We start from the raw sequence: 16488 nt of genomic DNA, 5'->3' as shown, positions 1-16488 counted from the left end.
CATTGGGTGCCTAGTCCTCGCTGTTGCCCCTGGGGTGACATCTCTCCTTTCCAGCAGGATGGATACCAGCATGTCGTAGTGGGCCATGGTCCTGCACTCCACTCCAGAGAGCTTGTTGTTCGTGGTCGCCTCTGAATTGTTTATTGAGGTGCTGCAGCCTCCTTACACTGGTTGAAAGTATGCTGTTACCCAGGGAGAGCCATCTGGCTAGAGATCCAGCCATAGGTGGTCTTGTTGTGGAACTGGTTCTGCAGCTGGACCTGCAACACCTTCCTTTTCCACAGTTCCACAATGATCCCTCCACATCCGTCTAGAGCTTTACTCACAGCTTTCTAGAGGCGTTCTCATCTTGACTGCTCCCCATGGCACTGGCAGTGCCAGTGCCGCCAGCTGATGTCGTGGGAGAAGAAGATTGCTACGACTGCATGGCTGCTTGTAGCACCTTGGTGTCCATGTGAAAGTAGAGGTCATGGGCCACCAAACCTCTGTGGTCACGTAACTGGCTATTGGGGCGGGTATATGCAATGGGCCGGCCACCACGCGCACACTTGTGCAGGACTGGACATGTATGGGTGTGCCCAGGGTACTACTCTACTCAGTGCAGGATAGGCCAGGTGCAAGGACATTGCCCACATGCCTTCAAGGCTCCATTAAGAGTACCTACTGAAGACATTCCCTGATAGTGCAGTAAAACACATCAAACAAAGGAGCAGCTACAGAGCAGTAGATACTGCCACGGACAACTGGGATGGGCATCAATGATTCATCTAGTGCTTGCAGAGAGAGGAAGAAGGCGGGGGCATGGGCATGGCTAAGGCCTCTGCCTTGAAGAGCCTCTGGCTCAACATCTGTGCCCTGTTCCTGGAGCAGGATAAGGTTCCTCTCTCACGCAGCATCCCCCTCACCCAAGCATTGATTCTGAAGATAATAAACCACCTTCTTAACTATTGTGAGGCACATAAATGGGGAGGACAATGGGAGGTGTGTCGACTGGGTGAAGGGAGTCTCCTCCCCGATCTCAGTCTTAACACTCACGCCCAGACACACTGTGTAGGAGGAACCTGGGGGTAGGGGGACTTGTATTAAAAAACACCTCTGCACCCCCACAGCAGCAGCCCACTGAAATCCAGCTGCCTCACATTAGCCAGGCACCACTCTGACAGCAGAGAACTAATTTTGAAATCCTGCAGGGAGAGCACAGCAATGGCCATCTGTGCCACCAGCTTTTAACAGCAGCAAAGTCTTTTGGTTGACTTCGGAAGAGGAGTGCCCTTACTGTGGGTACATTGGCACCCCATGCCCACCACCTTCCATCTGCCTGGGACCCCTGCCCACTATTCATGATCCACGTCTTTCTCCCCCTTCCCATGTCAGGGGGAAGGTGCGCCCAGTTCCCTTTGACAGTGGCAGAGAGCAAGTAAAACTCAAGATGGTTTTGTGTCTTTAAGAACTCCAAACATGTCACAGTTGCCATGCAGAATGGGGAAGGGAAAGGAGGAGCCAGGGGCATGGAGCTTTAGAGGGGAAGCCATTGATAGCTGTGGCGTGCATAGAGCTACCGTGTCCCTGGGCAGGTGTGGGCTACTCTCTCTATTATTGTGGTTTCAAAATCTGCACAAAACCATGGTTATGGTGGTGTCTGCATTCAGACATAATGCTTCAGTGGCCAAACCTCAGGTCTTGGTGGTGAACCTTACTGCAAACCGAATGTTCAAATTAGAGTTTGGTAAAGCAAACCACAGGTTGTGGCTCAAAACCAGGGTTGCACAAATTCGGATGTAATGCAATTCCAACCCCTGCCCATTTAACTCTGGTTTTGCATTACATCCAAATTTGTCCATGTAGTCACAACTCAAAATGATTTTTTTTAAAGGGATAAATGGATGGCTGCCCCTAGCATAACTAATAGTTGATAGGCTACCTCCCACAAAACCTTGGTCATCCCCTATGGTCATCTCCTGAAAATGCCTACTGCCCCCTCATCTGCTTTGCTGCCTCAGAACAGGGCCAGTTCAGACAACTTAAACAGCAGCTTAAATTTAATCAATTTAAACCATGCAGTTAGATGCCAGTTCAGATGTTCCAGTCCCATACACTTCTGCAGGGCTGAGGATAGCATGCTGGGGTGGGGTGGGGTGGGTCCGGAGTGGGGTGCTCTTGCTTTGCCACATGCTATAGGTCACCACTGGGATAGCTGTCTGAATTAGCCCATGGTCTCATTCCAAGGTTGCCTGGGGTGGGGTGGGTCATGGTGGCTACCATTGGGCAGAAAAATTGCAGAAATGGGCCCCCATTTTATCTGCTTAAGAATTTGATGGAGGAAATGGGAGAGGCATTTTCGATCAACACTAAATATTTATCTTGAAAAAAATGTCTTGAGTTCTCTTAGCTTTGCACATCTAGCAGTAATACGAGCTGCTATTTCAGCATTTTTAAGAGCTATTTAAAATTTGCAAAGTTATGAAGCTCAAGATGCTAATCTTAAAAGCTGAAGTCACTTGTGCATGCAAAGCCTACTTTAGTAGATGAAGAGAGATCAGGTATCTGAAACTAGATATTGTATTTTCTCTGTTAAAATTGAAATATTAATTCTGGAGAATAGTAACCAAAATGCAAAATATCTGAACAAAACTAAGAAATCATATTTCTAAACCAATGGGTACCTGGATGTATAGAAAGACATCCTATAAATGTGTATATTTCTATACAAATGCAACAAGTGTTGTCTGTTTCCACTAAAAGTCTCTGGAATTGATTTGTTCCCATTTATCATCACCATCAATCAAATCATAAAGTCCCAGTAAGTATTCTATAGTCTAGTGTGCCAAGCATTGTTAGTGGATCTTAGAATTCAGATTCTGCTCTGTCCCCCACCTCCTGGCATTTTGTTGCTTGCCCAAAGCTATGAAGTTTCTCTTGAGACGGCAGAACAGCTAAGCCAATGACAACAGATGGACCATAGCAGTGAATGTTAAATGGAGGAATTACAGATGACCATTTGCCATGCTGTGCAGCTAATCACTTAGCTGGTTGTCTGTAACATCTGGTCTGGTTTGGTGAGGAAAAGGTTGTTCTCTTGATTTGGGATTCCTGATCTGAATCCAATGCAAACAGTTACTTGTACACTTGGAATAACTGCATTTAATTTCTGTATACAACACATCGCTAGATGACACATTTTATTTATTTTATTTAACATATTTTTATACTTCCCAAAACTTACATCTCTGAGTGGTTTACAACAAAGCAAAAAAGATAACAACAGAAAAGTTTAAAACATTAGTTAAAACAAAATAAATTACAACAGAAAAAGTTAAAACATTACAACAATTTAAAAGCTTAAAACAATATTTTAAAACAATGTTAAAACTATTAAAACAATATTTAATTAAAAGCCTGGGTGAACAGATGAATCTTTAAAGACTTTTAAAAAGTTGTCAGAGATGGGGAGGTTCTTATTTCAGCAGGCAGCGTGTTCCAAAGCTCTGGGGCAGCAGTGGAGAAGGCCCGTCTCCGAGTAGCCACCAGACGAGCCGATGGCAACTGCAGACGGAAGTCTCCTGATTATCTCAGTGGGTGGTGGGGTTCATGATGAAGAAGATGTTCTCTTAAATACCCAGAGCTCAAGCCATTTAGAGAGACAAGCAAGCTTCCAGAGCTAATTAGGGTGACTTCTTGGACTAAACATGGAGTTTGAGCTTGTATATCCATTACTACTGATCAACCAGTACAAGCTCTCCAACATATAAGAATAGAGAGAATATCTGATTGGGCTGGTTTGTGTGATACTTCCCCCCCTGACTTGATTAAAAAGGGGACATGCCAACAGTGCACCCATCATGACATTTTTAGCATGTGTAAGTGAAATAATAATCTGAACCATCCCATTGTGTGTTTTCCATGCAAGGTTGGACCAAGGTATCTCTCATTTTCAGGGGCGTAACTATAATAGGGCAAGGGGAGACAGTTGTCTGGGGGCCCACTGCCTTGGGGGGCCCCCAGAGGCAAGTCACATGACTCCCCCAGCCGTGCACCCGCCTGGGCTTCCCTCAGTTGTAGTCATCCTCCCAAACTGATGTGAGTGTTAAGACCTGGAGCTACCAGAACAGCATGTCTTCCTCTAGTACCATTAAATGATTTGCATCATCCACAGTTTATAAAACCTTAAAAAAAATAATTTAGGATGATGTTCTATTGTGGCACATGCTGAGCTTCAGGGGGGGTATTTTAAAATCTTGTCTCTGGGCCCACTCCAACCTTGCTACGCCCCTGCTCATTTTAGAAATTAGACACTGCCACAACTACGAGCAAAGAGCTGTTTAACTTAGGTTGTGCTTTTACAAGCACATTTTTGTTTGCGCTTTTACAAGCACACCATATATCATCACATCGTTAAAGGAAGCAGGGTACGTAGGAACATAGGAAGCTACCATATAGTGAGTAAGACCATTGGTCTATCTAGCTCAGTAGTGTCTTCACAGACTGACAGCGGCGACTCCAAGGTTGCAGGCAGGAATCTCTCTCAGCCCTATCTCAACCCCTGGAGATGCCAGGGAGGGAACTTGGAACCTTCTGCTCTTCCCAGAGCAGCTCCATCCCCTAAAGGATCCGCTAAGCTCCATCTTACAGTGCTCACACTTCTAGTCTCCCATTCATATGTAACCAGGGCAGACCCTGCTTAGTTAAGGGGACAAGTCATGCTTGCTACCACAAGACCAGCTCTTCTCCCATAACTCTTCCCATAACTCCCAGGGTAACTTTGTTAGATTGCTGGTTTTTATTTTATCTACATAGTACTTAAAAGGAGCAGTGTGGTGTGGGTTCCAACTATCATGCTAATGTTGGTATCTCATTTTAAACCTAGATCTAAATGATTGTATGAACAGGCCTATATTTCAAAAAGTCTAATTTAATTTTAATTTTAATTTAAGGAAATGGTCTTCACTATTTTTCAAGTGCAGCCACATTGTCAAAAAATGTTCAGCACAAGAGTCATTTCCCACTGTGTTGAACTTTGCAAGTGCTATGCTTCCCCCAGAACTGGGCAGAGGATGCAGAAGGGGAAACTCTAAGAGAAACAGAGTGTTGTCAAGTCCTGGTGCCATCTTAAAAGTGTGCATGGACTGCTGGTAAATGTCAGCCTTTCCAGTGCTTTCCACATAGAGCTCTCTTCAAGATAGTACTGGGGCTTGACAGGGCTTCATTTCCCTTAAAGGAGTCCCACCAGAACTGGGGAAAGTGCAGCACTGTGTAGTGACAGTGGCATAACAAGTGTTCTGTGTTCATTAAATGAACACACACCCTCATATTTTTTGTGATGCACCACCATTTCCCCCCCCCATTTTTGGGGGGGGGGTGGCAACCACCACCAAGCTGTCCTCCCAGCAGCACCCACTACTTAGTCATCGTCCTCCTCTTCTGCCACCACCTATGGCTCCAGCTCCTGCCACCAGCTCCTGCTCGGGCTGCCCTCTCTTGCTGCACTGGCGGCCAACAAAACAAACAGCACACCCAGCCAGAAGTTGGCAGCAATGGCAGTGGCAGCAGCAGCTCATGGGGTCCGAAGCCTCCTGCAACTTTGCAGGCTGGATACCAAGTGGAAGCAGGCCGGAGGAATGTGGCTGTGGTGGGGGAACAAGAGGTGGAAGATAATGGGGGGCCCAGGTTCACAGAATACAGTGGGACACCACTAGTTCTGCCCCTGCATGGTGGGTACAGTCTCCTTTGGTGCCAGGGGAACTGTATGGAATATTTGTAGTTTTGCACAGGTCTAATAAACAATTTGGGAATCACACTAAGGGTTGAACTGGCTCCTCGGCCTTGCAATGAAGAACATTGATTTAAGGGATAGCTAGAACAGCATAAGCAATATTTATTTCACATTTTGAATTATGTCTTTCCCAATTGCCACATTACTAACTCTCTGTAATGCATATTTGCAAGAAATCTAAATCCAGCCCTTTTGCATCTCCAACATTATCCGAGTGCAGTTGAGTACATGCTTTTAATCTTGTCAGACATACATATAAGCCCACTGATGTAATGCTCCAAAGAAATCATGGCTATCATAGTTGTGAATTAAGCCTGGTTTACATGAACTAATATGCAATTTGAGGCATTTAAGTTTATTGTTTTTTTAAAAAAAAATTCTCCCCTTTTCATCCCCTGCTTGGAGAGCATCTGTTGTTGTAGTTAAAATTTGTAAAATGCAAGGCTTGGTAGCATGCTAAAAGGAGAAGGACTGGGCCCTGAAGTACACAATATAAAACAATGAGCGGGGGTGGGGGATTTCAAGATTATAAAAACTCTTTCATGAGAACCTTTAAGCAAGGAAGTGCACCACATCAGCTGATACAAGCAGGGGGGGGGGGAGTACATGTCAACACTCCCATGGCATTGATGAAAACAATAAGAACTTCCCAATGCCAACAGTCAGAACAAATGTGTGAAAAGTGATGAGGAGGCATTACCATATTGCAGCAGGGGGAAAAAAAATCCCCAATAAACCGAAGGGCTTCAGTCAATATTTGTGTAAGGAGACATGCCATTGCCTTGATTCTACTCCACTTGACAAATAAAATTCTTGAGCAACTTTATCGCCACTGTGTCCAAAGAAGATATACTCCCAAGTTCGGCACAGCCTTTCTCATGCTAATGCAATGCATTGCAGGGCTGCTCTCTCATTGTTAGTACTCAGTCTCCATTTCCTTCAGCCCCAGTTAGTGGCTGGCACAGCTGCTGGAATCCACCCCACACTGAGGAGGCAGTAAGACTTTATGCTCTGCAGCTGTGGTGTTCCCAGGCTGACAATAGCAGGCCAGAGCACACTGCATTAGGAGAGATTATTGTTCCATTTAGTCTCTATACAATTTTCTCTTTCTCTCTCTTTTTAAAAGAAAAGGCACTTGGTATATTGCTTGCTTCGTGTGTTATTTGTCAGGGTCAACTTCACCAAAAGCTGGATGCGTGGATACAAAATACTGGACAGCTGTACCTCCAGCCATCCCAGTAGGGGAAAAAATACAAACATTGTTGAAATGAAATTGGACGGTTGGTTGTTTTCAAGGCACACAGGCTCCCACCTGCCCTCTCTCAGCCGCCTATTTGTGAAGGCCTGGTTGGCTTTCCCTCAACCACCATGTTCAGCTTGCTCCCCCCAACTGCCTCTGCCCACCCCCAGCAAAGCATTTACTTTGTAAGATTAACTGGAAAGGATATTTTCAAGCAGAAAGCACAAGAAGTGAATTCAGTGTTACTATTATCAGTTATCTCAATGTGCCTTTTCAGGATCTCTTCAGGCACATGATTCAGCCTTAGCTGAAGTTCAGCAGATCTAGATTTGTTCGGTACTCCAATAGAAGACTGCCTGGAATCCTAAGTATGCCACCTTCTGCGGCATGAAGGAAAGACAGGATATAAATGTAATAAATAAAACTTCAGTGCTTTGCTAATCCAGTGCTAGCAATGAAATATCCTATCCCTTAATATGGTGGGAGATCACTCATGACAGAGAGTGGGGGGATAGCACTCATTCATCTCTTCTTAGAAAACAGAAGATTTGCATTCTGGTTTTGGAACAGAAGAGCATTGACCTAGAACTTAAAGGGGGGGAAGGGGGGAAATAAAGAGGGGAGGGGAGCTGTTCTTGTGAGAGCAAGCATGAGTTGTCCCATTTGCTACACAGGGTCCACCCTAGTTTGCATTTGAATGGGAGACTACATATGAGATGTTCCCTTTTGCAGATGGGGCTGCTCTGGGAAGAGCACTTTCATGCTTGCATGCAGAAGTTTCCAAGTTCCCTCCCTCCCTGGCATCTCCAAGATAGGGCTGAGAGGGACTCCTGCCTGCAACTTTGGAGAAGTCACTACCACTCTGTGTAGACAATACTGAGCAAGATGGACCAATGGTCTGACTAAGTAGAAGGCAGCTTCCTATGTTCCTAAAAGGTTTTGTGAAATTCTTACATCATTTTGTATACTTTTATTTTGAAATCAGTGGATTTCGAAAGTAAACAAGTTTTACAATTAAAGTATGAGCTAAGCATTCAGCTCATGTTGCAATAAATGTATTGCAACATTATTGCCCAGTTATCAGATCTGAGGTGTGCTTGTTGACGCATAGTCATTCTGCAAAGCTCTAGGACCATCTTCTGATCTGTTAATTCCCATCAGTCACATTATTAGCCCTCTCCAAAAATGATTTTTATTCAAGTCTGACCCACAATTTAACTGGCAAGAACTTGCAGACCATTCTCTTGCAATGCTTCACATATTGCCCCACTGGAAATTGCTTTAATGAAATGGATTGCTTTTCATAGAGTCCAAAATTGTTGTTTTTAAATCTTATTCTGTTCTTTGCCCAGAGTACTGGCTGTATCCATCCATAAACACACACATAGGAGCATCTTTTGTTTAACAGCTTGTGTTTCCCAGAGCTATTTTTCATAGACAACAGTTGGATACTCACCTTTGGACTAACAAACAATACTCTGCTTGTAGCTCCTCATTTCTGTCTTTGCAATAGCTAAATGGTTCCCAAACTGTTTGTTTTTTCTTTGTCAGCATGACAACTATTATAATGGCACATTAGGTTGAAAGGATATTACATTACATGAAAGGACTAAACCCTCTGTTTTGCTATAAACAAGGGCCTAGTCTTCTGCACATGTTTTGGGTTCTGATAATCTTTAAACAATCTACATAGTTTCAGTGCTTTTCTGTGCATGGCGGTAAAGATCTCTTCAGTACTTTTTATGCTCCTTGGAAAGTTGTGGCTTGGAAAGAAAGCTGATTGGGGTTGCTTTAAAAAAAAATCAATGGTAAATTATGGGGTGGGGCCAGCACTATGAACAGGAGTGGCCTATAATTCCATTTAAAGCTGCTTTCATGTGGTAGCCACTCTAGCACCTTCTAGCCACTGCCCATTCAATGGGAAGGAAGTTTGAGATGGATTGGGAAGTCCGTTGAGGAGTGGCTTGCTGAGAAGTGGGACAAAATCCCAAAGGGGAGAAAGACAGGCTGCACTCACAAGTAACATGGAACCATGGGTCCAATGGGCCTGTGGTTCTGCTCCTTCCGCCCCCGCTCTCCAGTCCAAATTTGGACATCATGGAGAGCACTCTCTCCACAGTCAGTGAAGGGGAACTGGCTGTGCGGGCTTCCTTCTGGCCTGAAGGAGGGCTTGCTCAGCCAATCATAGCCAGAGAGAGCGAGGAGCTTCCTCCCTCAACTCTAGTCACAGTGAACTCCGCCTGTGATCCTGAATTTGGATGATACACAGGCTGCGTGGAATCTTGGGTTGGGGTGACGAAACTCACTAGAACCTGAGGGTTCATATTGGAGTTTAAAAATCCAAACTTTGTATGGGTTGCCTTGCAGAACCGGAGTTGCATGCATTCGGACGTCATGGTGAGACAACTGTTGCCCCCTTAAACTCTGGTTCTGCGGATGCATTCCAGTATATTCAAGCATGCCCCACACGTAGAACTGAGACAAGATCCTTGGCAAAATCCCAACAGCTCATGCCCAATGCATATGTATAGCAAATGTAGCTAGCCAGAGTAGCATAGTGTCCTAGGGTGGCTTCACATGTAATGGTGGCAAATCCAGTTCCACCAGCGGTTGGTTTCTGGCGAGCGCCTGACATGAGCCACTAGTTACCCATCTTTTGTGTTATCCAAACAAACCTGTGTTAGGCTGCCAACAGGCATTTCCCTCTACCACCCAACTTCAAATGTTGGTCACAGATGTCGGGTGGCAGAGGGAAGTGCTGCTCAGCAACCCAGCATTGGTGGGTTTGGACAACATGGAAAGCAGGAAACCAACAGCGTACACTGGACATGCTTTCTCACTGGTCAATGGCAGTTAGCGGAACTGGACTTGCAACAGTTACATGTGAATCTGAGCTGTGAACCTGCTTCAAACCTTACTTCTGCTGTCAACTTACTATTATCAGGCAAGACACTCTCAGCCTCAGCCTCTCTGTCTGCAACATGGATATAGTAATGCTAACCCACTTTAACAGCTGCTGTAAGGGTTATTGAGATGATATATGTGCAGTGCCTTGAATGCTTAGGAAGCACTCTATAAATGTTAAACATTACTAAATGCCAACCATGGAAAAGCTGTTAAAGAAGATGTTTCTATAATCCTCCCCCCAATAAAAGTAGAAATTTGAAGAAAATCAAGTAGAGTGAAAAAGAGAATGAAAGATTTGCCTGCATAAGGCATGTATTCTTTTTCTTTTCTTTTCTGGAAAAAGTGCACAGCTATGGGAAAGGGATTTCCCTGGATCACTGCCAAGGGCAGTAACATCCTGGATTATCTTTTTCAGTTGATGAAGTTATTCTTCTGGTTGTTCCCCAACCATATATAGATGAAACAGTGCCTATAAATAGCTTACAAACAACTGCAGGGCAAAAAAATAAATAAATAAATCACTGTTAAGGAAGCTTAATGGACGTTTGACATGATGTCTGAATTAACAAGTCATGGTTTGTCACAGCAAAGCAGACTCAAAAACCATTCTTTGAAACTGATGTGCAAACTGTGGTTTGTGATAACTATTATATGATTAGGAGATAGCCGCATTTACACGTAATGCAGAATCTGCTCCCACCCCACCACATTCTCCTGTCTAAATTTGGACATGATAGAAAGCACTCCCGCTGCAGTAAGTGAGCCTGCAGAGAGAAGGGAGAACTGTCTGTGTGGGTGTCCTTCTTGCATGAAGGAATTTGGTGAGAGCCGCATACTACAACAACAACAACAAATATTTATATACCACTTTTCAACAAAAGTTTCCAAAGCGGTTTACATAGAGAAATAATAAATAAATAATAAGCTGGATCTCTGTCCCCAAAGGGCTCACAATCTAAACAGAAACGTAAGATAGACACCAGTAACAGTACTGTTCTGGGGGTGGATATGGCCAGTTACTCTTCCCCTGATAAATAAAGAGACACATACACACATAATGCGGAACTGTGGGTCCAATGGACCTCACCCTACTCTCCTGTCTGAATTTGGACATAACAGAAAGCACTTTCTCTGCAGTCAGAAGGACAGCAGAGAGTAGAGGTAACTGGCTGTGCAGGCTTCCTTCTTGCATGAAAGACAGTTCACCCAGCCAGTCATGGGCATCCTCCCTCAACTCTGGTTGAAGAGAACACAGCCTGCAGTTCTGAATTTGGATTCAATGCAGGCTATGTTGAAACTCAAGTTGGGGGCGATAAAACTCACTGCAACCTGAGGGTTCAGACTGGAGTTCCAAAGACAAAACCTCAGGTTGTGCGCTTCATAGAACCGGAGTTTCCTGCATTCAGACATAATGGTAGGACAACCTCTGGCCCCTTAAACTCCAGTTGTGTGTTACATGCGAATGCGGCTGATGTATGTGAATTGACAAACCATAGTTTCATCCATTGCTCCATGTCTAGAGACTCCTGCACCACAGAAATGGGAGTGCTTAGCAGATGGAAAATGAAAGCAGACAAGCATGTACAACATGTACATTGAGCCACTGACTTTCACATGAAGGAATATGGAAGCAGAGTCATTGCTAATCCAGGACAGGCTTTGGAATGAGGTATGGCATGAACCAGCTATTTGCTAGGAATTCAGGGACACAGTGTAGGGTAAACAGATAGTACACTGATATCAGCAGAGACCATGCAGTTGTTTGAAACAGGACTTTTCCTAAGCATTTTTAGAAGTATGATCTTCTGCTAGGGAAATGATGATAACCTTCAATTTTAGTATATATCATTTTATGTGAAGGAAACTATCAAGATTTGGACTACAGTCCTGCTGGTAGGAGCCATGTATACACTGACCTCCTGGACCAGGACAGCTCTAACCACCACAAAGTTCTTCCACTGCTTTGCCAATAGCTGCAGAGGGAAGCTCCTAAAAGAGGAAAGCACTGCACAGGAGACCATTAGACACTAAACCAGGGGTGACATGGCATCTACTATTGCCCAATGCAAACTCAGAGCTAAGCTGAGCAAATACGTCTCCAAGGTGTTGGAGCAATAGAACTACTGGAATTGTACTAGATGTAAATGTGCCTCTGGCCACATCTGAAACATTCCTAGCCACTCAGAAGAACAAGGATGCACATGGAAAAGATTCGGATACTGTAATGACACATCTTAAGTTTATGTGCATCTACACAACACAGCAAAGACCTATAGCTAAGATTTCAGAGTGAACTTTAGCCTTCCTGTTTTTCTCCTACACTGACTCCAAAAAGATGCAGGGGAGTTTCAGTAAAGGCCTGGGAACCCGGGATGCAAAACAAAGTTTGATGACATGAGAACTCAGCAATTGACAGTCTGCAAACTCCAATCAGGACTCTGAGAAAGAACCCTGGTGTCTGGGCGGAAACAGGGCCTCAGGAAGGATACAGTGAGCTGCGACTGGCAAAGGGCATTGTCTTTAGTGCTGCACAGCCTTTGTGATTTCAGACATATTTTTACTTAAGAACGTCTCAAGGTGGTGATTTATTTGTAGTTGTTTTTGCTTTATTTCAGTTTAATCTCTGAAGGCCAACTGCTCCAACTTTTATTAAGGAATTGTAAGTGCCAAGCTTTTTAGAATATTTGTATGCCTGTATCTTAAACATCCAAACTCTTGTTCCATACAATGGTTGTCTACATATATATTCAAATAGCTAATGTATAAATCACTTGTATATTCAGCCTCTGTAAACATAGAATGGATATAGAGGGTCTCCCTAGCCAAACATTTATTGTGGTTTAAAGGGAGGATAACTGCTCATAATGAGGCTGTTCACATGAGCGAGCAAAACTGGGCTAAGAGAGCCCAGCCCGTTTTTTGCGAGTGCGTGATCCCGGTGGCTACACGGTGGCAAACCCACCTAAGTCGCCTCCAGCTTGAATTAGGTTACAGGAACGAGTGCTCCCTTGCCTTCATTTTTTGATCATGTGTCTGCTGCGACTGCTCCCAGCTGCAGTGGGCACACTCAGGGAGGGGGCTCCCAGTAATGTACCATGCACTTGCACTGTGCATTATTGGGGCTCTAGGGAGTGGGGCACCATGTGGCAGTGATTCCCTGTGCCAGACCCCCAGAGCAGCTGAGTGAGGTGCGGGCCAATGGCCTACTGATTGTCTGTGGGGAAGGTAAGGTTAACCCTCCTTCCCCGTAGTTAGCCACAGAGCTCTTCTCACTGATGGTCAGAAGAGCTTCCTCGTGTACATTTGTCTGACTTTGGCCTCCGGCAAACAAGGTTTGTGAGTTTTGCATTGTTTTAAAGAATGTGCAAAACCTGTTTGCCCTGACACAGCAATTGGATGAAAGGGGTGTGTGTGTGTGTGTGTGTGTGTGTGTGTGTGTGTGTGTGTACAATGAAAAGTAAAATCTCACTCCAACTTAAATGAACTGTCCTAAACTTAATTGTCTGATTCTATCCATAATTTTTCGGATAGTGGCTTCCAACGTCGTGATGTGTTTCTGGACCCAATGCTGTCCTTGGAGGCACAGGTGGCGTTGGTGTGCAGAGGTGCTTTTTACCAACTATGGCTGGTATGCCAGCTGTGATCCTACTTGGAAAATTGGACCTGACCTCAGTCACTTATGCTTTGATAACATCCAAATTGGACTACTGCAATGCACTCTACCTGGGGCTGCCCTTGAAGACAGTTTGGAAGCTTCAGCTGGTCCAGGATGCTACTGCAAGGATGCTCATGGGTGCAAGTCACTTAATGAGTGTCACACCCATCCTGTAGCAGCTTCATTGGTTACTTCTTCCAGGCTCGATTCAAGGTGCTGGTCTTGACCTTTAAAGCTCTACATGGCTTGGGGCCGGGTTACTGTTAGACTTCATTCGCTCTTATGAACCTGCCAGGGCCCTTCACTCAGCATCTCAGGCCCTGTTCATGACCCTGCCTCTAACAGAGATCTGGTTGGCAGGGACTAGAGACAGGGAGGCGAGTCTCATGATCGGTGAGACCTGCCTAAATAGGGTTTGCGGGGAGAGCGGGCTAAGCCCACTCTCCTTGTAGATGATCATCAAGCCCTCCCTAGGCTGCTGGATCGGCTGCCCACACAACTACCGGCTCCATCACAGAGCCAGCAGGGCCTGCAGGGATTGGGGACTGAAGTTCCATCATGCTCTGTGTGAGTGCGCAGAGCATGCTCGAGAGACTCCTGAGCCGGGAGGCTGCTTTTTAGCCTCCCGGTCGGGGGTCTCCTCGTGATTTTCCACAGTGCGGTAACACACGATCGCAGAGCCCAGGTTAGCAGAGCAATTGCTCCGCTAACCTGGGCTTAGGGGAGGGCTTTGCAAGCAGGTTGAGCCTGGTGCTTCTCATGATCGGCTAAAATAGGGCTCAGCTCCCCTAGCCTGATTTTAGCCAATTGTGAGAATAGCCTCAGGGCCTTTTTGGTTGTGGCCTCTTGGCTTTGGAACCCCCTTCCAGAAGAGCTTCACCATGCTCCCTCCCTCAGGTTTTTAAAAAGCAATTTAAAACACATCTTTTAAAAGAGCCTTTTAAATGTTTTATCTGCTGCTTATATCTGGCAGGTTCTTCAGTTTTTATAGTTCTCAGGAGGTTTTTTTTGTTAATAACTTTTAATTAAAACTTGAAAAAATGTAATGTTAAATGTAGCTTTAGCCTGTTCTTTTAAGTTGTTTAACTTTATTAGTCTTTTATTTTAATAATGTTGTGAGCAGTAGTGTACTGGAGGGGCAGAGTATAAATATTTTGAATGAATGACAAACCATGGTTTGTTTCATCTAAATGTGAGTATTTGAAGCCTGAACCTGTGCCAGGCAGCAAACTGTGATTTAGTTTGAACAGTCAAACTGTGATCTGAACCCAAGGTTTGAGTTTGTTGGTTTGTCCTAAGCATGGACTTATGCAATGTCTGAACCCACATTCATGGTTTAATGTGTTTCAGTAGCTCTGTCCACATTGGGCTCTTGCATAGAGAGAAGCAAGCCTATTTCATGGGAGGTAAAGAAAAGGGGCTGGACCCAAACAAAACAAAGTTTGGAAATCATCTGTAGTGTAAATCCAGTATTGTTAAATACATCTGGGTTCCATCTGTTGTCTGAGCCTGCCCATTGAGTTAAAAGTAGTAACCTAAAGGTCTGCAATGGTATCTTGTCAATGAGGTTTTACAAGTTTCTGTAGTGCTCCAAACAGTACCAGAGGAAAATAACATAATTTCAAGTGGCATAACCAGCATTGCTGTAATAAGAAGCATCTTGCTGGAGCATAGAAAAAGTTCATCTAGTTGTCATGATCCTGGATCCGGAACCCCTCAACTGGAGGAAAAAGCAGACAGTTCAGGGGAAGAGACCTATGATGGGTCTTCTACCAGGGTAGAAGACCCCAGGTGACCCTGGTCTGAGAGGATCCTCTCTATCAGGAGAACCACAGAAACCAGAGCCAGCAGTCCCCACAATCCTGCCCCAAGTACCTAGCCCTGCATTCATCCTCAAAGAAGTCCCTTGAGGACCTGTCAGCCCAAGTAGAGTCCCGAAGCCAGTGCTTAGAAAACCAGGCAAGGCACCTTTAAACAATGAGCCTTTCCCTAGAGAAGAGGATAGGGCAATTCACTCTACCAGACAGCAACTATAAAGACAGGTAATACACTCCAAGCATCTGCTGGAGCAACATCAATCTTATGCTGCTATAACCAGCTCTTTTGTGCCAAGCTTTTCCCTTGGAGCTGTCCAAGGTCTGCGTCCCTCACAGATTTGGAGGCTGCAGCTCAGCTTGAACAGGATACTAGTCCAGCATCTTGATTCTCACAGTGGCCAACCCGATGCTTCTAGAAAATCTACAAACAGAACATAAGCATTCTCTTTGTCTGCCGTTGCTTCCCAGAAACTGGTATTCAGTGTCATACTGTCCCTGAACCTGGAGGTTCCACATAGTCATCATAGTTGATTGTTAGACCTAGCCTCCATGAATTTGCCAAATCTCCTTCTAAACAGAATTGTGTATGTTTGAGTGTGACCATTGTGGGAATCAATTTTATAGTGCTCATGATGACTAATACACTTTCCCTCCCAAAAACACCAAAATGCATTTGAAATTGTTTTTGAAGCTCCCCCTTTTTTGAAGGACTGTAATTCAGTAAGTGTAACACGGCACAGAAAATTTTTATAGAAGGCTGATAAACATATTCTCAATTCCCTCCCACCAACCATACATTCAGGCTGGGATCTAAAGGGTCCCATGTAGTGACCAGCTTCAGATGTAGTGCCAAACAAAGCTTCCATGAGCTGCTGCAGCCCAGAGAATACACAGAAGCCCTACCTCCAGTCTTAGTAACAATATGTGGAAACTGGCTGTGTGATACAGCTCCACCAATCATGGTGTTTCCTGCCCTACTAGCAGCACAGAATTGGACATCTCTAACTTAGATTTGAAGGACAGATATCCAATTTTGTGTCTCATTTAGGACAGTATATACCAAGACTGGTGAGTTCCTATAACAAGCCTGGCCACCAGT

General features: G+C 44.7%; 1 long non-coding RNA gene across 2 annotated transcripts in view; it reads left to right on the top strand.

The window, feature by feature from the left end:
- LOC128349213 (uncharacterized) overlaps positions 1–16488 on the top strand; it is a 54840-nt gene that overhangs the window by 4606 nt on the left and 33746 nt on the right. The window lies entirely within an intron of this gene.

Source organism: Hemicordylus capensis, chromosome 3 (assembly GCF_027244095.1).
Source record: "Hemicordylus capensis ecotype Gifberg chromosome 3, rHemCap1.1.pri, whole genome shotgun sequence".
NCBI classification, from domain to species: domain Eukaryota; kingdom Metazoa; phylum Chordata; class Lepidosauria; order Squamata; family Cordylidae; genus Hemicordylus; species Hemicordylus capensis.
The sequence above is the reverse complement of the archived record's forward strand: the minus strand, read 5'-3'. Positions and strand labels throughout refer to the sequence as shown.